General features: G+C 42.1%; 2 protein-coding genes and 1 long non-coding RNA gene across 8 annotated transcripts in view; 1 reads left to right on the forward strand and 2 right to left on the reverse strand.

Annotated features, from left to right (window-relative positions):
* Nucleotides 1–23936, reverse strand: part of LOC126037370 (electroneutral sodium bicarbonate exchanger 1-like) — a 265741-nt gene that overhangs the window by 162466 nt on the left and 79339 nt on the right. The gene's annotated exons all lie outside the window — the stretch shown is intronic.
* LOC126037369 (electroneutral sodium bicarbonate exchanger 1-like) overlaps nucleotides 1–23936 on the reverse strand; it is a 230242-nt gene that overhangs the window by 54465 nt on the left and 151841 nt on the right. The gene's annotated exons all lie outside the window — the stretch shown is intronic.
* Nucleotides 20978–22410, forward strand: LOC126037377 (uncharacterized). Its single transcript, XR_007505669.1, has 3 exons — nucleotides 20978–21108; nucleotides 21185–21423; nucleotides 22308–22410. It is a non-coding gene; the product is annotated as an uncharacterized LOC126037377 (long non-coding RNA).

A 23936-nucleotide genomic window follows, 5' to 3' on the forward strand; every position in this document is an offset into this window, starting at 1 on the left:
CACGAAGGTTTGGTGTGTTGTAGCAGTCGGTGCTGTGAGGTGGGTGGCAGTGGGGTGGAAGCAGCTGTTGGGGGTTCCGTCATTTGCATAGCCCAGCCCCCCCCGCATGCTTCAGAATGTTGGGGTCCCTGTGGCAGTTTTTGAATGGTCCCTCCCAGTTGGGTCAACGGACCCAGCGCAGCCAGAAGATCCCGTTGGAGCTCCTCTCTCTGGCATAAATCCCTCGGCGTTTGGGCTTGAGAAGAGGTAAAGTTGGAATCTGCAGATCTCCTTAGGTGACCTTCAGGAGCTGTGGGCTGTGGGTGGGGACTGGCTCTCTGTCTCTGGTCCAGCGACTGGTGTCATTGCTCATAGGAAGAGCTTTACCAGGCGACTCTGCCGTTTCCCTTCTTCTGGGGGTTACGGGAGCCGTTTTGGAGGTGAGGGAGATGTGAATTCCCGGTCTTGAGCCAACCTGGATGGAGCAGAGGTGGACTGTGATTTGTCTGACCTCAACAGTGTATCTGTAACGCAGTTGCAATCATCTCTGCCTGCACGACTGGCATGAGGTCCTGTTTTATTTTAAAGGAGACGTAGTGAATAAAATCAGTGAATCTAATGGGCGGTCTTTCTGACCAAATATATAAATGTTTATTTAGGATAAGATAAACGGTCCCTTGAAGCACTGGTTACACGGACTTAACTCTGTGTTGCCTAAAAATGGGACCAAGTTTGGCTCGGCCGTGGGCGTCTACATTAGAGACATCCACGTTTAGTCAGATGAATCACACCCCAGTCTCCTGTGTTCCTCATCAGGTCTCTGGCAACTCTGCTGTTAGCCCTTACTGAAGCCAAGTACAGTCTCTCATTGATTGATAGATTGATTTTAACAGAAAGGAAAGTCAGTCTTAGACATTTGGTTGCGGAAGAAAGTTTGTGTTTGAAGATCGTGCTTGGATCTTTGAGTAGGTCTAATTAGATGCCTTTTCCTCTTTGCTTCATCCCTGATAAGCTTAGGCACTCTCTGTTTGTCCTGTTTCGGAGGACCACTGCCCAAGGCGCGTAGCATTGCCCAGGGAGATGCTGCATCTCATTTTGCACTGTGAGTCTTGTTAAGTCATCAGGAATGAAGTACTTTTAGGAGATAAGCTAACTAAATTGCACTCAAGTGAAAAAAGTGCTCTATAACTCCCGAGAAATAGTACTGGATTATAATGAAAACAGAAGTATTTTGAGCAAAAGATGCTTAAAAAGTTAGGTAAAAATGAAGAGCACGGTGCAATTTTTTTAGTTTGGGTTTTTATACATTTTTGATTTAAAGTTTGAATGTAAACAAATCTGGTTGAATTGATGTGGAAAAGATGTTCAAATTGACAAGTATTTCTTTCAAACAAGAATAAGCAAAGTAGCAGCTAGAGAGAGTGTTTTGGCTTTAAAGTGTTTTGTATTTGTGAACCCAAATCTCCAAGCTGCTGGGCAGGGTGAGACCTGTGCCAGCCAATTCATCTTTTAGCTCCAAGTGCCTTTTGATAGAGATGCAGGTCTCCTGGGGATTGTGGGGACGTGCTCCTGCATCTGGAAAAGATGGCTGAGTTCCTGGTGTAAGAAGGGCACTGGGGTTTAGAGGTCAGAGCTGAGGCAGGTATGGAAGATGGCAATAGCTGTGATCATTAGTGCAAAAAATTTATTTTTGTATATTCAAGCAGGTTTTTTTCTCTCCTCTGCTAATCCAGTGTGGAATATGAGCCAATAAAGAGAAACCGACGCTGTACACGCTGGACACACTTAAGTATTTGTTTTAAAATAGGTGCGAGGTCAAGCTAGAACGTGCTTTGCAATTGGTGTATTTACTGCAGCAAATTTTCTGCTCTTCCTGGCCGTCTTCTGTGGTTTTCAGCCTGCTTCACCTCCACAGAAAGAGATACCATGCGTATGAAAGAGCCGGTTATGCGTCTTCCCTTAGGAGATATTTTTTTGTGCTCTGCTCTTGAGTTACGATCTGAATTATTTATGCCAACATTTCAAATAGCTTTTGGATTCCCTGGTTAAAGTATTCTGAACCTACCCCAGCTACATGTTACAATGCACAAGTCCCACCAACCATCAGTTTTTATTTCATGTCATTTGTCATGAAGTAACACACATTGCAGCCAGAATGCTGTGTTGCTGTTCCATGTTTTTTTTTACAGTAGTTTTCCAGCTGTATTCCTCGTCCCCATGATAAAGAGTGTTGCCAGTATTTCTTTTTATCTTAGAATACACATGGTAAGGATGGTTGCTGGATGTCTCATCCTTTTTAAGGCTGTGAAGGCATGCTCTGACAAGGCCTTTTCCCAGACCCAGGTATTCAGGGATGCAAGGTGTGCCTATCCCCATCAGCTCTGTGAAGGATGTAAGAGAGATTGTGCGCCTGAAGGTTGAATGATGCTTCTGTGTTAGAAGCTGAATTTCCACAAGCAAAAAACAGCTTCCCCGACTCTTTAAGCTGTGTGTCCTTTTAATGCTGCAAAAATGTAAATAATGATCCTTGCGTACATCTTTCTCAATTAAATGTACAGTGGATGTCTTCTCGTTCAGCTAGTCTGGAGCTTAAAAAGCAGCTTAAAAATACTGGACAGGGTAATTTTTGGTGGACATGGCCAGAGCCTGCTTGGAAGAAAATTGGATTGGTTACACCAGTCTTTATGTGAGGCCCAAAGAGAGCCTAAGGTTTTGAGTGCCCTAGAATGCTCTTTTCAAGTAGGTTAACAGGCACATATACACCCTGTAATGACGTAAGGACTCCCCAGAACATCTTCAGGACAGCTATATTTTATGCAAGCCCCTGTTTTCATGCAACCTCAGCTAGCGTTGTGCTGCTCTTTGCAGGGTCGGGTGAGCGGTGTTGTCTTTGGCTGTGTGGGCTTAAATGTGTTTCTAATGTGCGTGTCAAATAATTGCCTGTTAAACAGACTGCCAGTGTGGCTGACGCCAGTGCTTCCGAAGAAGGTGAAATAAAAGCTTTGAAGATAGGGTCCTGCTGCGAATACGACCCAGTCAAGTAAGTGTTGATTGTGTCCCATCTGATCTTTGCAGATCGTGGAAAAATTGCAGAGATGTTTGTTTTAACGAGAGAGACACATGCCTACCTCTTTGGTTTTCTCTCCCAAACCATTTAGTTACCTGAAGAAACCCTTGGGTCCGCTCCGCCATCATCTACTTGCTTTCACTGCGGAAAACGTGGCCACTACATAAAGAACTGCCCGACAAATGGGGTAAGATTGTGGGGGACTTGTGGTGTTACTTAGTTTTTAATTGTTTTGCCTTGGCAGTTACGTAACAAATACATGAATCCTCATATTAAGAATTGTTTCTGTTGGGGTGAAATGCAGAGGTTGTATGGCAATGTTGCAAAGGCCTTCAAAATTCCAGGGGAAGCTGGAATTAGAAGTGTGAAATTTTCTTTTTCCTAGGTCGTAGACATTCAATATATCCATAGGTCTTTCTGGGTGAACACTCGTGCATGTTTTTATATCTTTCAGTATTAGTGGAAATGTTTCTGTTTTCCACTCTTCTTAATGGCAGTTCACAGTTTTTATTATTTTGTACAAAACCAAGACATTTCTCTCTGCCCCATCTATTGAATATTTGCGTGTTTTAATTGCACTAAGTCCCTGGTTGAGTATTGATGCCATTTAACCGTAGTCACTGAAAGCTCATTTTGCTTCTGTTTTATGTTTCAAAGGCTTCTTGCCAAGTCTAACAGATGGCTGTTGGACTGAGATTTCCTCCCCCTCTGACTTTTCTGAAATCCCATGTGTGAAACAGGCTGAAGTTTTCCTGTTGCTATACAGTGAGAAAATACTGCCGTGTGCTGACAGGAGTGGCTCTTTTAAAATGACCGTGGTAGCACTTCTGGTTTTCCGTCCTGGATCTCCTTTTGTAGAAGCTGTAACATCGACTTCTTGCTTTTATAAAATGTAATTGCTCGGAGACTAACGTTATGCTGAGCCTGCAATTTACATGTATCCTCTGGCAAAGGAGAGGTGGGATTCATTTCACCTGCTTTCTAGCTGTGAAAAGATTAATTTTCTAGTCTGAGCTTCTTTCTTAGTTGCTCCAATGAATGGGAGAGTTCTGCAGAAGGAAGATTGTTCCTCCCTCCCTCTTCTAGTGTTGTGGCTATAGAAAAGTAGTTTAAACTAAGCGCCTACCTTTTAGGAGGCTCATGTGGAGCGAGAAGAATTCCATCTCTTCTCTTGCTTTGAGAAAATGCAAAGCTTGGAAAAGTTTTCCTCTACCCATCTTTAACTCGTTTCTTTTTCCTTCCCCACCCCTCCTCCAGGGAAGCTTATGCTAGAGGAAGGATGGAGAAGCCTCCCTTTTTACCAGAGGAGCCGTCTTCTTCTTCCTCCTCCTCCTCCTCCTCCTCCTCTTCCTCCACCTCAGATGCTCCCGTTCCAGATGAGTTGTCATGTCTCATCTGTAAGGACATAATGACTGATGCAGCTGTTATTCCCTGCTGTGGCAACAGTTATTGTGACAAATGTAAGTGTTACACCCGTGTTTGTTAATTCTAAACATCACATCTGATTTTCTGAAAGCAGAAAGAGGAGGGAACAAAATTACTTTGCTACCAGTTCTATTTTATGCTGAAGTATACCCTGGACGGGAAAGGGCTCTTCTGGTATCAAGGGCGAAAAAAGCCAGGAAGCCTTTTCCCCTTTTTAGGTATCTAGTTAAGTCTTCTTTACAAGCGGAAGGACGAGTATGAGGAGAGTGGCTAACTGTGCAGGGGATTACAGTATTAGACACTGAATGCTTTTAGTTGGTCCACAGCCCTTTGTCTCATACAAAATTATATAGCCGACTCTGGTGACTTAGAGTGGTCTGCAACAAACGGATAGTTAGCCATTTAATCCACATTCTTCTCCACGGGAGAGTTGGTTAAAACCTTCAGAACTCGAACCTCCTAATGGTTTTTTGAACCTATTAATGAGGTTTTTTTGAAACATGTTTTGTTCATTAACCTTGAGGTTGGGGACTTCTCGCTGTACTAGATAGTGGGGAAAAAGACTAGCTGCAACATCAAGACACAGCCTATGCTACATCTGCAGATGTTCCAATGGTGAAATACAAAACTGTATAGTTATTTGCTGCATACTAGAAATTTTTTACACTATTGAACATTTATAGCTTCATGCTCTCAGTTCAAGACTATATTCACCTATTAATCATAGACATGTCTTTATGATTGGTGAGAACCCCTAAAACTTCCTTAGTTTGGCTAAATACTGTTTTGATTATTCTAATTCTATGCAGGTATTAGAACAGCATTACTGGAATCTGAGGAACATATATGCCCAACGTGTCAGGAGACAGATGTTTCACCTGATGCTTTAATTCCCAACAAGTGCATACGCCAGGTAACATGACGACTTTTACATAAAGTGCTTGTAAGAAAAGGCTCTTTGTAAAAAGCGGAAAGGGAAGAAAATATTAATTTACATCTCCTTAAGCAAGGCGTAATTTGATAAGGCTAAATTGACTTTTCAAATGCACTGTTTGCTGCTGTCACAGAAGCTTACGACTCTTTAGAGATGATCTGGCAAATTCGGGTCCCGCTCTTACTGAACACGATTGCCTCGCTTTCACATTTGGCGTTAACGCTGAAGTACTTGAAATACAGGTCCTCTGAGCTACCAGTCATTAGTATCAGTGTTCAATGTGACGTGTTCATACATCTGTATGTTGGTTTCTTTGAGGATTGATGGCATTTACGGAATACATGAGTAATTTTCCTCTGTGAAGGCTTCTGTTCGTATATCTGCTGAAGTTCCATCGTAGCTTCTTGTAAATGCTTTTCTCCCTCTAGGCTGTGAACAACTTCAAAAATGGAACTAGCTACACAAAAAGGCTCCATCAGCAGATTCAGCAGCAACAGCAGCAGCAGCAGCAGCCGCCACCGCCTCCACCACCACCCATGACTGTTAGACCTCCCGCTGTTCTGGTGAGTGCCGCTGAACCATCTACATCTTCCTCTCTGTCAGTCAGCAGTTTGTTGGAAGAGAAGGTAAGCTTTATTTCAACATATGCAGTGATTCTTATATTGTAGTAGAGCTTCTTTTCCAACTGTCTGCGTTTATTCACAAGGGCTGTCGGCTTCCTGTGCGAAGACAAGCAGCATTAGCAAGTCGTCTGGGCCCCCAAGGACAGTCAATACCCACCACTGGTAAGGAACTGTAACTTTAGAATTCCTTTCAAAACATTATCTTCAGATAAACTGCATGGGATTTTTTGCTTTTTCCTCTCTCCACTCCAAAAGGTCATCCGGGGAGAGGCAGTACAATTGGCTCAGCAGGTGGCAGACCAGGCTGGGAACTGTAAGTATTATATAGAAATTCAATGTATTACTACTTGTAAGCTGTTAAACGAGGCCGTAGCACTTGACTTCTGCAACGGCTGATTCATAGTGAAGTACGTATGCACAGATAGTTGTGGAGAATACAAGTGGTCGTTAATTTTTCAATGGCCTAATTTGAACTGGCTTTAACAAAGGGGATCTGTGCTTGCAGTGAAATTATTTAAAATAAACCTCCAGCACCTGATTGAGAAGAGGACTCTGACAAAGGAAGTCTTTTTTGAGGAAACCAGAATTACCTATCAAAATTAAATACAGTTAAAGGATCAAGTGGAAAGGCACCCTTTTGGTTCCTGGCTGAACAGGACTGTAGAAATTGATTTCCCAGTAGGAGTCAGCCTCCACATTCTTTTTTTCTAACAACTTAGTTGATGCTGATTGAGCAAATTCTTGGAAAAGTCAACACTGCTCTGTTATGACCATTTTGAATGTCTTCAATGTAGTCAGCCCAAATAGCCAAGCTGCTTTCTCTCAGTTGGCGAGAGAGGAGTCTGTTTTATCTGTGACTGCAGGGTCAGGTCAGTCCTTCCTTTTAGTATATATGTGTTCTAGATAGGTAGATTGTAAGGGTGCCCTGTGTTTATAAAATCTTAAGATAAATCAAAACAAACCCCAGGATCCATCCCACAGATTGTCTAAAATCTCCAATCAAGTAAGCAGGAGAATAACAAGTCGGGGACAAGAGCAGGCCAAATACATCATGGTGAGGCAACGATGTAGGAAGCGTACGTGGAAGAAGATGAAAGAAGTTTGGGAGAAGATGAGTTACTATCTGTGCAGTACGTTGCAGATCAGAAGCGTGAAGAAGTGTGGGCACATGCGAGATGGGAGTCTCTTTTAAGCCTGGGCAGCCTCCATCCACAGTCGCAAAGCTGAGTCTGAGGAGAGCAGACTGAGGCAAGTGTTGGGGGTGAGGATGTGGAAGGCAAGTAGGAGGGTCAAGAAATGAGTGTAGTCTCAAATGAACAGAGAGCAGGGAGAAAAAGGCTTCAGTTCAGAACAAGAAGTGCTTGCCACCACACTCCCGCTTCATTGGCTTTCCTTCTGTATTTGTTATGAAAATGGTATCATAAGAAGGAAAATACTTATTAGGAATATTTTGACTTATGAAGTGGAAGTTGACATGCCTATAAAGAAGGCAAGGCAAATTAGGTCAGGGCCTAGTTACACTTGAAAGTAAACAGCTGTTCTGACTGGGGAGAGTAGTTCATAGGACTACAGTCCTAATACCACCCCCCCACCCCCGCCAGCTTTTTGGAAAACGCCTAGAAAAAAAAGTTTGAAAAATGAGCTCATAGAGAAGGGGGGTGGGGGAGCCCACTAGGTGACTAAAAGCTACGTCTGTAGTTGGACAAAGCTACTCTGCGAGAGAGAAATCCATCTTCCCTCAGTGGCAGAGTAAAGGCAACAATTAGAAATCAGGAGTTGTAATAAGCTATCTTTTTAAAATCAAGTGTTGAGGCTGTCCTTTGAGCATTTCCTCATCCCATTCCAGCCAAAGTGGGTCAGATACCTTAAATAGTTCTAAGCGTCTCTTGACTAACCCAGCTCAGATTTGAAGCCATCCATTTGTGAAGTAGGAAAATAGCCGGTTTGAATAATGCCATCATTAATCCCTGTAGCCTTAGGGTCTGGATATGGACTCTTTGACAAGCATGATGAGTTGTAGAGACCTTTTTAATGGGTGTCCCCCTTTTGCTACTAGTGTTTCTGTAGAGACCCTTGATCCATTAAGTACAGTTCTTACCTCCGGTGCCCCTCCTTTCTCTCTCCTGGTTTCAGCTGGTAATGCTCTGCCTGACTGGGCAGTGAGCTAGCGAAAGCAGATTTGAGCACCTTCTACAAGCAGAGCTTAACTTGTGCTGCTCTGCGTGCTGATGTACATCTCTTGGATTTAGATTAAACCAGATGTATGTAGAGCTAAGCCTCTGAGCTATAAAAGTGGAACGCTGTGTTAAGAGCACAAGGCTCTGCTAGCAACGTTAGCTGCAGATTGGTTGATGTTTTCCTTCATCCTCTTCCATAGACAAAACCAAGGTAATGCTGAATTTACTGCAACAACTCTGTTTAACAGACCACTTTGTCCCTGCTCTGCAATCAACTCTAATGTCCTTTCAGAATCAGTAGAAGCACAGCCAATACATTGAACTAAAAGAAGCCAGTGTTAAATTGTCTTGTTTAATGTGATCGGGAAGCTGATGGGAATAACCTTAAGTCAAAAGTGCTGTGAAACTGAAATGGGTCCAAAAAAACTTGTGCTGTACATAGTGTCGCCCTTAGTGGATTTCAAACCTTTTCATTTCCTGGCGATCAGTTCCAACTGTCTAGCGCAATGCAAATAAGCTGTCTTCAGATAGCAGCAACTTGGATCTTTTCTTATATCCACAAGTGATTTTTAAAGAAGTTGCTTCTAAGTTAGGTCAAGTTATCTAAAAACCATAAGCAGGATCTTTCTTCCCTCATTTATATTAATGCTGGGCAAAAGGGCAGAAGCTGATTTGGAAACCTGTAAGTGGAAGGGTGTTTTGCAGTAAGGTGGTGGTTGTTGTTTTGTTGGGTTTTGTTTTTCTCTTTTGTGGAGTCTTCGGTATTTTATTTTCTCCCCCAGTACTCCTAGGCTGCAGAACCAGCCTCCAAGGCACTATGGAATGACTTCTGCAATTAGCTTGGCTCCTCCTACGGATAGAGATTCCATTCATACTCAGAAGCTGCTTGAAGCGATGAAAGCATTGGGGGTATTTGAAGAGGAGGAAGAACTGAATCACAGGTATAACAAGACTGTAAAATTTGTTAATGTCCTGGGTTTTTTTTAGGGCAAACTTAACATGAGTTTTCTTTACAGGCTGGTCGTTCTTGGCAGACTGAATAACTTGGTCAAAGAATGGATTTCAGAACTTGGTGAGAGCCAGGTAAGGTTTTTTGATAGGTTCTTATCAAAACAGCTGAAGCCTTTTAGTTTCTTTCAAAGGCGATACTACTAGGATTTATGCTAAAGTTCAACATTTAACTTCCTTCTTAAGTATCAAGGAGATCTGTAGTAAGAGCCATTGAAATAATGTATAAAAGATCCTTTAGATGAAGACCTTCAAGTCCTTGGGGCACTGAATAAGTTTGTGAAGTGGCTCTGTCAGTTGACTTGTAGCGGTTAACAAAGCTGAAACAAGACATTGTGGGGGGAGACAGATGGTAACAGGGCAGTAAACTTGCCCCAGACAGCCTACAGCACTCAATCTAGTTTGAAATTATTACTCTAGACTTGCCTTTGGTATGGCTCTTAGATGGTGTTCATTTATGTGGGTCTGCTGCAGGGAAGACTGATAATAGGTCTTTGTTTAAACTGATGAAGCGACTGCTACATTACCTACCTTTTTTGTTGTTGTTGTTGTTTGTGAGTTGCCAGGACTCCCTTCAGAAAAACAGAATCAGTCTATTAGACTAACAACTCAGTATGGGAGGGAGAAGACATTGTTTATGGAGGCTGCTGTAGTCTTTCTAAGTAACTTCTATGCTAGTTAAACTTGCACGTAGGTCAACGTGTATCTTCTGTTCTCCAGAAAACTCTTTCTCTTCTACCCACAGAATCTTCCCCCTTCAGTAGTAGCAAATGTTGGTGGCAAAATATTTACATTTGGTTCTTACAGGCTTGGAGTACACACTAAAGGTAAACTTTTGGTGTCTGGTCATAGTTGTAATGTTTGAAAGTGTCTTCCAACAGTAACAGAACAAATGGCATCTCTTTGCAGGTGCTGACATAGACGTGGCTTGTGTTGCTCCTAGACATGTAGAAAGATCGGATTTCTTTCAGTCGTTCTTTGAAAAACTGAAACGTCAGGAGGAAATAAAAAACCTAAGAGTAAGCAAGCTCTCTCCTTGATAGATTGTGCTACTCTGACAATAAGAATATTCCTGTTAAAGACTCCTATTGGTAGTGATTGTCTTACAAACCAAAATTAAAAAGGGCCTTGTTTCTGAGCCCCTTCTAAAATACTGTCTACGCAGCATGAAAGTGTGGAAGTCAAGCTTTTGGTTCCCTTCCCCAGTGACTGTATGTCCGATCCGAATCTCTGTGGTTCACTTCTCCCCTACCCATGGTTTGGGAATGAGTGGGCTATAGTATCAAAAAGCAAGGTTGTGCCTAGGAGCCTTGCTTTCATCCTAGCTGTAGTAAGGGGCTTGGCAAGAAAGTAACTGCATGCAGGTAGAGGAAGGGGCAGCCTGAGAGCTAAGGAAGTTGAATGTGATGTGGAAAGGTTTCTGTCAGTACCTTTGCCATGGTGTTCCTTGGGTGTACTTTAGGACCTCTAATTCATTCTTCTCTGGTCCTGTTCTTCTCTGGCTACTCAGCCCGAGACTTTGTAGAAGAGATGCACAGTCAGCTTTGCATAAAGTCAATAGGAGCTGTGCTGTGAATGTACAAAACTGCCTTGTAAAATGACCCTCCGGTGCATATGCTGTGTACTTTGCATATAGAACCGAACTCCTGAGAAGTGTTTCTCTCAGGCTGGTCTTCCTTGTGCAGACATTTTGAAAGACTTCACGTGCATAGCTAATGAGCCTTTGTTTAGGTGACCGAAGACAGGGTCAGTGGGCTGTGGCACAGTTCTGACGAGTGGGCTACAAAATTGAAAACTGTCCCATAAGGTAGCTGATAGCATCTCAGGCATGGTAGAAAATAAAAATACAGGAGGCTAGTGCGCGCTGTCAAACGCGGACAGAATGTTCTCGATTTCTCTGGATGTTAACCAGGAGTAAGATAGCTACAGAAATGTCTTGCTTTTCTTCCTCACCACCAAGGTAAGTACCTTACAACCTCTGATACTGATGGCTCATTGTGCACTGTTTGTTCATTACAATACGTGATCAGCCTCCGGATCTCTTGGCTAAATAACTTGTTAAAGCTAGTATTATACCGTCTTAGTGCTATACCGCTTGCAGCTTATGAACAATTCTTCTGGTTTGGAAGCAACTCAGTCTTTATACTGAGTAGTTAGCAGTGTAAATTCTGCATTTGATCGTAGTTCAGGAGAAACATTAAAGTAGCAAGCCATGTTTTCTTACACAGTTATCCTCTCCTTTCCAGGCAGTTGAAGACGCATATGTACCAGTTGTCAAGTTTGAGTTTGATGGCGTTGAGGTAAGCATTTTTTGGTTTTTTTTAAGTGAGTAAATTTTTTCTTGCTTTGGAATAGGATAACTTTTCCAGGGAGCTGTGACTGTGCTATTTTGGACCGCAAAGTATCCCAGGAGAAGACATTGCAGTAGAATGGGAGCTTATAGGAAAATAAGCCCCTAGGGAGCCTAGCAGGCATGGGAGCATCAGGGACATCTTTTTCTAGGCCTGTGCTGTAGACCAGGGTAGCCTGCTTGAATAGCATTTATCCCTAGGATCATGCAGAGTGGGAGCAGAGGCGGTGTCCTTGCTCAGTCTTCTTAGCTCTGCCAAGCTAGGTATCTACAGAGGGATGTGTACAGTGTAGTTCACTGTACGAATCGTGTGAGCAGACTAAATGTTTTGCTGCACATCCAAAATGAAGTGGTCATGGGACAAACAATCTGGAAAATGGAAAGTGAAAGTACTCATTTGACTCCCGCCTGGGTCTGTCAGCTGCAGGAATCCAGCTATCTTGAATACATCCTATACAATGAATCAAGACCTGCCTGCTGTAGTCCCTAAGCAAGTTACTGCTTGGTATCACTATCACAAAGAGATTTATTCAGTGACCTTTTTGTGGCCTTCATCTGGTACAGACTTTCACAGGATAATCTTCTTGCCTCAGACTGTACTAAAAAGCAGATACTTCAGGATCAAAAGGGCTTACTGCATAAAGGAAATGCTCTCTCCTTTGCTGAAGTATAGTTGAGGTGACTGAACTTAAGTCTTAATTCTGTGAATAATTTTAAGTTCCCTTTTAACTGAAACTCTAAGTCTAGAGTAATCTTTTCCAACTTAAAATGCCCTCTTCCTTTCCCTAGCTTAAAAAGAAAGGGGTGATGCAGTGAAGGCTTTGTAAATAAAATTGGGAACTTCTAGAAATTGTATTGAGTCTTCTGGCAAGTAAATCTCTTGGGAGATGTATCTATAGTCACATAATTCTAAATACAGATGTTAACCACTCTTTTTAGACTTGAGTAACTGTCCCCCACCAGTGTGCTGTTTGCAAACTGCGGGGCATTCTAACAGTTGGCACTTTTTGCCTCTTAAGATTGATCTCGTGTTTGCAAGACTGTCTGTGCCAATTGTTGCTGATAATCTTGATCTCAGAGACAACTCGTGTCTCAGAAGCCTGGATATAAGATGTATACGGAGCTTAAATGGTAAGCATATTTGCACATCTTTAACAAGAAAATGTTACTAAAGTTGGTATGGAATGCACGTTACACACCCCAAGTTTCTGTACAGGATGCAGAAACTGATCCCCTGTATACTTGAGATCTGAGGAGGTGGCGAGTGGGCTTAAATTCAGCTGTTTCAAGTTGTGTGTTTAGATAGACCTGTGTTTCATGTTTCTTCGATTGGGGGGGGTGTGGTGTTCCAGTTTGCTACAGAAACTGCTTCAGGTGAATAGGTAGAGCACTTGATAGAGAAGATTGTGTGGTAGTTCATTAAAAAAAAAAGGATATTTAAAATACCTGAAGCCGAAGTTGCTCACTGTTTAACGCTGACTGGTTTAATTGTTCCTGGCTGTCGAAAGAAACCTAGCTTTCGGAATCCTGTCGAAGGGCCTTACTGACAATTGTTGGCTGTAGTCTAAAGTATGAAAAAGCTGTTGAGGGTACCAGTTACCTGAGGTGATACGGAATGTGTAACCTCTAATTTGTTATGTTATGTGCCTGTAAGATTATGTGTAACCTCTGATTTTTAAGGTAATACAAAGCAAGTAATGCAAACTTGTTTTCATAGACTTGCAGGAGAAACTGTAAGCTATTGATCCAGTACAGCACAGAACTGACTCGTACCTGTTACCAGGAAGTGCTGTACTTCAACTGTTTTTTCTTACAGGCTGCAGAGTTACTGACGAAATCCTGCACCTAGTGCCAAATAAAGAGACCTTCCGGCTCACGCTCCGTGCAATTAAACTGTGGGCAAAACGTGAGTAATGTGATTGTTTGTGATCTTTAAACTTTCCAGAGGCACCTCGTGCTGAAAAAACAATGGCACTAGAAGTCCTTCATCTTTGGATAGCTGTTTAAATATCAGGTTTTAGTTCAAAACCTGTGTTTTAGTTTAGATTCAAGGACTGTCTGTGGGGTAGATTCTGTGTTTTTTTTTAATGGGGGTGGAGTGGGGAGATGAGGGGAGTGCCTACAAGACAAGGTGCTGCACTGCTTACCAGGAACCTGACTAGAAAGGATAAAAAATGCCCAGTGAAGTATAAAAGGTTGATAGATAAGGAATAAGAAAATACCGTTTGCGCATGTGACTAGAGCAAGTGCTAGAAGAATGGCAGAACCTTCTTCTCAAGGGAAGTTGGAGCGAAGCAGTAGCTGTAGCAGTGCAGGCAAATTTCAGAGTAGCGGTATTTTGGGAAGTGGTGTGGTAACGATTCTTTTTCGCATCGCTGTAAGGACCAACAGTTTTGGCCTCGTTGCACTGCAAAAATAACTGACTTGGAGGCTGAAGGGTGCTAGGTATTCTATAGATTGTGAAGGTGGTGCTGTAAATTTGAAGGACTATGCTTGGGCACGGGAAGACTACAGGGCAACGACAATGTCTGCATTGTAGGACGTGGCATTTACTCCAACGTGCTGGGATTTCTTGGTGGGGTTTCCTGTGCTGTGCTAGTAGCGAGAACGTGTCAACTCTATCCAAACGCTTTGTCTTCTACTCTGGTGAACAAGTTCTTCTTGTTTTTTTCAGAATGGTAAGAGCTATTGATGACTATTTTGATTTGCGTAAAGCAGTAACACTTTCTGAGGTGGTTCTTTATATAAGATTTAGACCAACACCATTCAGTCCTACCCTGAATTACATGGCAGAGTCAGTGCCTGGCTTTTCTTGTTTAGGGAGTGGCCAAGACCTGTATTGCTGAAACAACAGGAAGAGAGCAATCTTAACTTAGCAGTATGGGACCCCAGGGTATGTAGACATGGAATTTGGAAGCCTTGAACCTTTCTTCTAAGCTAAGCTGCTGGTGCTGAGCACAATTGTTTTAACATCACAGGTGAACCCATCAGACCGATACCTCGTAATGCCTATCATCACCCCAGCCTATCCGCAGCAGAACTCTACGTACAACGTATCTACATCAACGCGAGCGGTAATGGTGGAGGAGTTCAGACATGGTAAAGTTCTTTCCATGCTTATTAACTGCTTAAAAGGTGTCATTCTTGCAATATGAAACCACATTACCTGACTTGGTTATATTCCGTGCGGTGTTGTGCCCTTTTAGGCAGAAGAGTTCTCTGGGAAGTCTACCTGTTGCAGGCAACAAGGGAGCAGTTTTACAATGAACTGTTGTAGTAGGCGTGTATTGTGTCAAGGGAATTCCTGCTTTTTGATCTGTCAATTACTGTTCAAAACCTTTCTCTTGTAAAGTTTCTATCACGCTCTGCTAGTCTTAAAAACAAAATGGTAGTAAGGTTTTCAACCTTAATTGTAGGTCTTGCAGTTACGAATGAGATTCTCCAAGGAAAATCAGGCTGGTCAAAGCTCTTTGAACCACTGGACTTTTTTCAGAAATACAAGTATGTATGAAATCTGTTACCTGAACTTGAAATGATTGCCGTACTGGTTAGCATAGTGACTTTTAGCTTGCAGTCGAAATACAAGATGGCATTGATATGTTTGTTTTTCAGAAGCTGGAGGTAGTCATAGGAATTTTGGTAAGGATAAGTATAGGGAAGATAGAAAAACTGTTTGTGTTTTGCCACTGACACTGTTTTTATTAACAAAAATACCAGCTCTGATACTTAGAATGCAGCAGAACACGATTCTGAAGGATGTAATCAGTTTTTCTTCAGTTAATACTGTGCTGCCTGCAGGATATAATGTGTCTTGTCTGGAAGTCATTTTCTATACATTTAAGGCCGTTTTGGTTTCATTTGAAGGAATATCAAGTCCTGAGCTAGAATGTTACTTTTTCTTTTCTTCTAGACATTATATTGTGCTGACTGCTAGTGCCTCTACTAAAGAGCATCACTTAGAGTGGTAAGTCTTGCTTTGAGTGTGGGTTCAATACATCATTGACTCTCAATTCAGTGTTGCGCTTCATTTGGTTAATACAGTTCACAAAACTAAAGTATTTGACTGTGCAGCTCAGCATGGAATACAGTAGGGAGGTAAGTAGACAGTTCCTCAGCAAAACTAAAAGCTTTCTTGTGAAGGGAAGTTAGCGTAAGTAAGTTATCTTGCTGTTTAAGAAGTTAAGCTAAAGACCTAAGTCATGATGAGAAGGAACAAAGAGGGTTAGCGTGCGTATGCTCTGTGCCATCTGGAGAAGCAGACTCCTTAGGAGTCTAAGGAGACTACTTACCCAAGGCTACTTCAGTTAGGAAGATGTTCCTTGTTGCAGAGACTGAAGTAAATGGGGATTACTTGATGTCATCAGATGTGTAGTGGACACTGGAGAGCTTGATCTTTTACTGACTTATAGAGCAGTGGTCTCCAAACTTTTGTGCACTCCTGTGAGCAAAACAAAAAAAAAAAAGTAATTTTTGAACACATAGTTGCGGTCTATGTCTACTTCTTTACAAGTTACGTACACATTACTGAAGTTCTAATCTTTTCTTCCCGGACCCAGTGGATTGTCTTGTGCACCCCCTGGGGTACATCCCCCTCCGACACTTTGAAGATGACTGTTGTAGAGCCTTAGAAGGCTTGGTTTCATAGCTTTTTTACTGGATGCAATATTTAATTTAGGACTAGACTGCACTCAACGCTAAGTTGCTCTGGTAATGTAGTCCGCCTGTTCCAGAGCCTACTTTTCTCCAGTGAAGTGAAACAAGGCTGTTTAATCGGGGTGAAACCTGACCGTCTGCACAGAGTACCTGAATGCTGATAAATAGTGTTTACTACGTTTTAATCTAGTAGTGTGCTCAGGCATCTTGTGTTTAGTGCTGGAAATGATCATCTCGGCATGCTTGGTAGTGGATAGGTAAATTGCAGGAGTGCTGATCTACTTTGTGAAAGGTAATGTGAGAACCCCTTCAACTGTGGTTAGAGAAAAAGACTGCTGCTGACGTGGTATTTGTCACTGTCTCAAGGCAGACATGCCAGTAATAACTTGTTGAACCTGTGTGAATGGGGTGACTAACTGTGAGTCTTGAAATAAGGGGAAACGGTGAGGAATTAAGGTACTGTAATGTGTGTGGTGTTCTTTTTCTGAAGAAACGAGTGCTTTGCCTGCCTTGCTCAAGTAAGCAAGGAAAATAGCTGTGTGTACCAGACCCCTGTTCTGAGGGCACCTTGGTTATACTTCAGGGTTCGGCTTGCGGTCTAAGGCAAATGATTGAATTCTTGAGCTACCTCTGAAAGACACCTTATTTCCTGTTTAAAAACAGCTCTAGTAGGTAATACCTCTTACCTGAACTTGTTAATTTGTTCACTTAAAAATCGTGTCAGCTACAGCTTGATGTCAGTCGCAGTTAGGTATACAACAAGGAGTTCTGGGCAGAGGGCTTAGAGCCAAATAGTTTTTAATGTGAGATGTTTTAAGTGGAGAAGGCTTATTGTATCTCACAATAAAGATGAGGAAAGTTCTGGCTGCAGTAAAAGCTGACGTTTTTGCAGTGACAGAAATGGCAGCAAACGGGGCTTAGTTTTGCATCTGGGAAAATGAAAAGCAGAAGACAAACTTGCTTCCGTTTGCTATAAGAACAAGTTTAGTTCACCAACTCTTGAATGGATTTGGGAATAGATGGCACATCTCTGTTGTTCATCAACATAAGATACTTGTGAAGAACGTACAGAGTTCTGACTGCTTTCAAGGGTATCAGTGTTTTAGGTAGGAGGGTAAAATGCCAGTACTTCATTTAAAAGAATAGCCTTGGTGGTCATGATACATTTCTTGGGTAAGTCTCTGATGAGACTGTGTTGACTGGATCGTTTGTTTATTAAAGGAACGATATTTTTCAGTTTGGCTGGAAGAGGGTAAACTCTTTTCACAGATCAGTCTGCAAGAAGAATAGCATCTTTACTCAGGTGTAATGGAAGAGTTGTGCTTGAGCCTTTTCTAAACAGTTGTTCTCCTTGATCTTTGGGGTAAAAAGGAGCTTTGCTGCACTTCAAAATGCAGCCAGAGGTGCTGGGAATCTGCTTCTTGTTGACATTTTCATCATAGGTTATATGTTGAAGTGTTGTGTCTGACCTGTTAAGAGTACAAGTTAAACTTACTTACTGCCTCTGTCTTTGGAAACTTTGAAGCTCCAATGTCCCTGAAAACATCTCCAACTCCAGTGTGTGTGATATAAATATCTAGTATCTGCTGAGCTGAATGAAACTTACTACTTACTTACTGACTGGTTAGCATTTTTGGTATTAGCATTGTATTATAAGAAGGCAGATAACTACTGTGCTGGATACAGTCAAAAATGAGTAAATGTCTCTTGTTCTTATCAGGATTGGCCTTGTGGAATCTAAAATTCGTGTGCTGGTTGGAAACTTGGAGAGGAATGAATTTATATCTATTGCACATGTAAAGCCACAGTCTTTCCCTGGCAGCCGAGAACTTTGTAAACAGTGAGTTTCATTACTTTTCTGAACTAGAGTTTGGCCGATGTATTGTACCTTGTTTATATTCCTTCACCTCAGCTTACCTGTGAGAGATGTTCAGTTATGTACCTACTGTTTTGTAGGTACGAGGTCTGCCGGGCAAGGTTCTGAGCATGTAGGATCTTTTTAAAGAAGGGAGAACTTGAGGGAGGAGTTCTCGGAGAACTTGAGTATGGGCTGACTCCAATCTTTAGCTGCTGCGTACAACTAAACTGTTTTGCTTAATCCCTTCTTGAGAGTAGATGCTAGCACCCAAATAACTGGCATCTGTGCATAAATGATAGATTTGTGACTCTGTCTTTTTAGGAGTGGATATGTGTCAATGTGGTTTCTTGGAATCGTGTTTAGGAAAGTGGAGAATGCAGAAAGTGTTAACGTTGATTTAACGTGCGTTATACAGTCATTCAAGGATACAGGTAAGCCTCTATTTTGCTCTAGTCTCGTAGGGTTTCGATTTTTAATTCTAGTGCAAGTTGCTTCACAAAGTGAATTGTGCTTCCTTCTGGTATTAGCTATTAGCTATTTCTGTAGAGCGTGACACGTAGAAGATTAGCCTTAGAAACATACTATTTTGACACCTTGGCAATGTAAGTCCACCTTGAAACAGAAGTGTGTACTACAGCCCTATGTACCATATCCCATATGTGAAATAACAGTTCTGCAGATCATAGTGAACGATCAGAAAGGAACTGCGATTCCTGAAGTGGACAGTCAGGTGTGAAGCCAGGAGAGAGATGCCCGTTTACTGGGTGTAGCTACACTTGTCAAAAGCAGTTGTCAATTACTGAACTTTGGAAGTGGGAATTGACTGTATCAGGCTCTAAAAGAAGTTGTGAATGCCTGCTGACAGTATTGTTTCCAAAATAACAGTTTCTGTACGATACCATCCCAGAACTTTGAAAGGCAGTGAGTGGTCACATTGTAATGACATGCAGTCTTGCACGTCAAGCTCCGTGTTCATCTTCCTTTATTCCTTTTGATAGATGCAGAAATAAAGTCATATCGCAAGCGTTGTTAGATAATGCTAGAATAAAGGGGCTTGGGGGGGAGCAGTCATTTGAAAGTACAGGTCTTTTCCAAAGTCGGTTTACTTCTTCCCAAACTGACTGCTCTTGTGCCTTTCAGAAGTGCACGTGTGCTGTGAGGCTTGTGCCTTGCTATCGTAATGACAAACTAAGGAAATCGGGTTACTCTTCGGGAGTGACGAGTGTGTTTGGACAAAAAGTTCTAAGCAGTGGACTCCTTTAAACTCTTCATCAGTGCAAACAAACATTTCTCCATGGTACCAGCATGAGCTGTGTGTTGTGTTGCTCAGACAACATGAGTAAATGCAGTAAAAGCGGACCTTCTTTTTAGCTCATGCTTTGGGATATGAGACAAGCACAGAAAAAAGGCATCAAAACGCTTGTCTGAGTTTCAGGCCAGGTGGGGTGACTTCCTCAGACTTGCACTGTTACCCGAACCGATGCTTGTCTTGTACGTTACATCCAGTGGCACTGTGTTTGAATGTTGTGGCAAATGTAAATCATGTCAACAACTTTGACAAATACCCAATGCAAACATTCCCACTAAGCTACAACACTAAATTTCCTGTTAGTTTACAGCCAGGCTAACCACCTCAATGTGCTAAAGGAAGGTGTGAAGATTGAGGCAGCTCATGTGAAGAGAAAGCACCTCCACCATTTTTTGCCTGCAGAAACCTTACCGAAAAGAAAGAAGGTATATTAAAAATTGGGCTCTTCTGGCAATATTTTTTTTTTCCTTTAATAATTACTTGAAGACTTCATTATTTTGATGTTGTTGTTTCAGCAAAGCATGCCAGGTACTAGTCAAAATGCTGGTGGGCTTCAGCGCAAAAGGACTTCTTCAGCTGGAAGCTGTTTGGACAGTTCCAGAGACACGGGCTCCAGAACACCGGAAAATTCCTCTTCATCACATAAGATTGCTAAAGTGGACACCTCTCCACTGAGAGAGGTGGAGAGAGAAAGGTTAGCACCATAACCTTAAAGCTGTGAAGAAGCTGCTTTTTAACTGACTCGCGATGGGAATGAGGTCTGGGATTTCTTGTTTGAATCTGTGTTGTTCATAAGCACGTGGAGGGCTCTAATGGCTTCAGGAACAAAGCTGTCATCTCCTTTGGGCACGTGGGGGGAGGCAGGTTAAAGAAATCCTTGAAAAAATGAATTTAATATCCATGAAGACATGTCGGAAGAAAGGAGAAGTGGATACCGGAGGAATTATTTGGTCTTGAATGTAGATCTCCTTGGGTTAGTGTGTAACTTGAAGCCCGAGTGTTTTCCATGTAGGTAATTTTGTTCTTTCTAACAAAAAGTATGGTTAATGCCAAGCAGTATGATGTTCTAACGAAGTGCTGATCTTGATCACAGCAACACTAGAGCTGCTGCTGCCTTGGTGCAGCAGTATGACAACTCGGGCAGTAAAAGTGTGTGTCACTTCCTGGGAGGTCTGCTTGTTCATAAGCTACTTCAGCCCAGGAGGAATATGTAATCTTGAGAGTAATAGCCCAAGAGTACCAAATGTGTAATGCCTGCTGTGTTCAGACCATTTGGTACTGGAGGAGTGGCATTAAAACTAAAATAAAATGGGATGCCCGTATGGGTAGAGCAGATCCATTCATGGAAAGCAGTACAGAGTGCTGGAGGTACTAAGCTGGAAGACAGTGCAAGTACATAGAGACTGACTAAAGAAAACGCTGAAGTTTAAATTTGCGGTCTGAAGTTCAGCGGTCAAAATGAAGATCTCGTGCTAGATTGCCTGGGAGTTTGTTGTTTGGTAGAGCTGTGACAATGAGCTAAGAAGACAGACATTTGTCTTGCATGGGCTTTCTGGAAAGGAAATGTATAGTATTTTACAAACGAGCTTTTTATAACTCTAGCATCTGACTCTTACAGAAATGCTGCATACCAGAAATCTAACGGTGCTAACAAGAGAGAGAAGCTACCTCGTGTAGCTGAGCCATCAGTGTCTAAGGGACTCTCCATTCCTGTTACTGATTCAAGTATGTATTGACGTGGTGGGTGGAATGCAGTCTTTAATTTCACGGCTGAACTCTAGAAGCGCGGTGTCTCTTACAGAAGTGGAGGCTACAGTTGCAATAAGAACATTGGGACCTCCAGTTGGTAGCACCATTCCAGGACATAACACAGTTTCTCAACCAGGAGGACGTTTTGTCCAAGGACAGCATGAATTAAGTGGGACTGGAATTACAGATCCTAAGAACAGTGCACCTAAACGACCTTATTCAGTGACCACTGAAGGACCTCATTCACCTCCATCAGAAGAATGCCCCAAAACACTAGCAGACGGAGAAAAGGTAAGGAAGGGGGGCTAGGCCAGGGAGGGTTTGAAGTAGAATTAATTCTTGATGTACAATGCATGACATAACTGAGAAGAAATGCATATATACATCCCCAATGGATTCAGGAATCTAAATTTAAGCATAATGCTAGTTTTACTAGGATGTAGGTGTGAGAAATTGTCTTGAACGGACTGTATAGCTATTAAACAATTTTTTTCCCCCGAGATCTGGCACTAGTGACTGGTTTTGGTCTGGTGGCAGGCTCTCTAAATACTACTGTACTTGTATATTACTGCACTGACCCATTGCTCAATGAACTGGAAGCAGTTCTTCATTCAGAAAAAAACGCAAATCTCAAAAGGAAGAGGACATGAATGTTATAAATGTAGACGTATGAGCTAATCTTGTTCTGGCAGATGATTTTCGAATGCCTCTTGATAGTTTTGCTGCTTTAGAAATCAGCAGCCTACTCAACAGGTTGTCCACTGCTGAAACGACCGTGTGGAGTTGCTTGTTAAATCTGGGTTTTGTGGGAGCTTTTGATTAATGCTTGATTTGTTTTCTTGCTATACATAACTCTCCTTAAACAGCTGTTTGTGTGGCTTGACCTCTGATTTGAGGCAAAGAACAACTAGAAAAAACTCCATTTTGACACTTGTAAAGAATCAGCTTGCAGAACTGTTACCTACTATTGAATACTTCAGGTACAGATTTCAAGGTTTGGGTAGTACGACTTCTTGCGAGGCTTGAGATTCCTGTGTGGTAAGGGTAGTGTTGTCTAAATGTTGTTTTAAGAATGGCCACTAACACAGTTAATGTGTTGACTGGAAGCTGTACTCAAATATGAAGGTAACTTCAGTATAGCAATTATTTTGAGTCTGTGTATTCTGTTCTTCTAGTTAACTGGCCAGGATTCAGCATTCAAAGGCGGCGGCAGTCCAGAAGATGTCAGCAGCAGATCTACAGACAATGTAATTAGGAAGGGGTTTTACTCAGTGGGCTAACTGAAAAGCTGAATGGACTCTGCTAGTGCCTAGACTACCTCACATCAGTACTCTACGTGTTTATTGATGTAAACAAAAATATGCTTTTTAGTTTAACTTCTTTCAGCCTTCATTTCCCAAATATGTTCTTGTAAGAGTTATCCCTATTAGTCTTTTTAAAAGTCTTGACTGTCACTAGCTGAAACAGCTTTGGAAAAAGCCACAAAAACCAAGCTGCCCTGTGACTTGGATTCAGAATGTAGGTAAACAGGTTAACTAGTTACTGCAACCACGTTGTGGTGTCAAGTGTGTCTGAACGTGCTTGTATTCATTTGTGCTTTCCTAGTGCATGTGCATATATTGTTCTTCTCCTAAACTATTTTCCCAGTTGGCACATACACTCCTGGGCATCTATCAGAATGGTGCTCAGCTTCCTCAGCTAGCAGCTGTCCCCTGCCTAACACGGCCACGCGCTACACAAGTATTGCCTCCCATGGAGGCCCATAAATAATTGTGGTATTGAAGACAACGCAGCAGAGGATGCTACCAAGGTATGGAGATGATAGACGTGTCCCATGCCGTTGTATCTGATTTTTGTCTTGAGACTGCTCCAGCATGAGACTTGAGGGCTTTTTTTGTTGTCGCTGGGTAGGAAAGCTAAACTCGGAACACACAGCTGAAGATGTACTTAAACATTGCAATAGCCAAGGCTGTTGTGGCACTGCTACCCACCTGCAAGGGAGAGTCTTGAAAGGAATTGGCATGCAGAGAGTGTTTTCAGATAAACCCTGAAAGCTGTTCTACGTGGTTACATGAAAACTTGTAGTAGTCTGAAGTTCCGGTTCTGTAAACTGGTAACACTGCTTACCCAGTTAAGTGCATGAGGGTTTTTTGAGGGGTGGGGAGAAATTCTGATCCCATGAAACAAATGTTGTGCTCTCTCTCTATTGTAACTTCTTTATAACTTGGTGTTTTTGTAAATGAAGTTGTATGTTTTTCCAGAGAATTTTCGTATGTACTGTAAAATACTGTATTCCAAAAAGATTTTTTTTTAATTATTATTAATTTTTTTTAATGCACGTGGGATCTGCTTAAAAACCCCAAACAAGTAAACCAAATGTAAGGCGGGCAGGGCAGTGCCAGAAAAAGTATGTTCTACAAAATGATGATGTCATGGTAGAGTAAATTTGAGGAGACTAGGAACACTGCTTTCCTGCTTCTAGTATTTCCAGGTTTTGAATTAACACCCTCTGAATAGTGCAGCTTGCAAACTGCGCTGACAGCTGAAGTCCCATTTTGCTGTGCGGACAACAGATACCCCTGACTTCTTTTAAAATTAGTTGCTTGGCTTAAACCGCAATTCTGAGCTCTGATCATTTTAAGCATCCACCTCAAACCCTAGTGACAAGACCGAAGGGGCATGTAGCTACCTTGCACGGTCTTCATTCTCCAGCATTCCCCCTACTGCTGGTATTCCAGACTTGTGGAGAAAGCATGACCATGACCGTATACTTACCTTTTTTCCTTATTACCTCTGGCTTCCAG

Source organism: Accipiter gentilis, unplaced genomic scaffold (assembly GCF_929443795.1).
Source record: "Accipiter gentilis unplaced genomic scaffold, bAccGen1.1, whole genome shotgun sequence".
In the NCBI taxonomy this organism is placed as follows: domain Eukaryota; kingdom Metazoa; phylum Chordata; class Aves; order Accipitriformes; family Accipitridae; genus Astur; species Astur gentilis.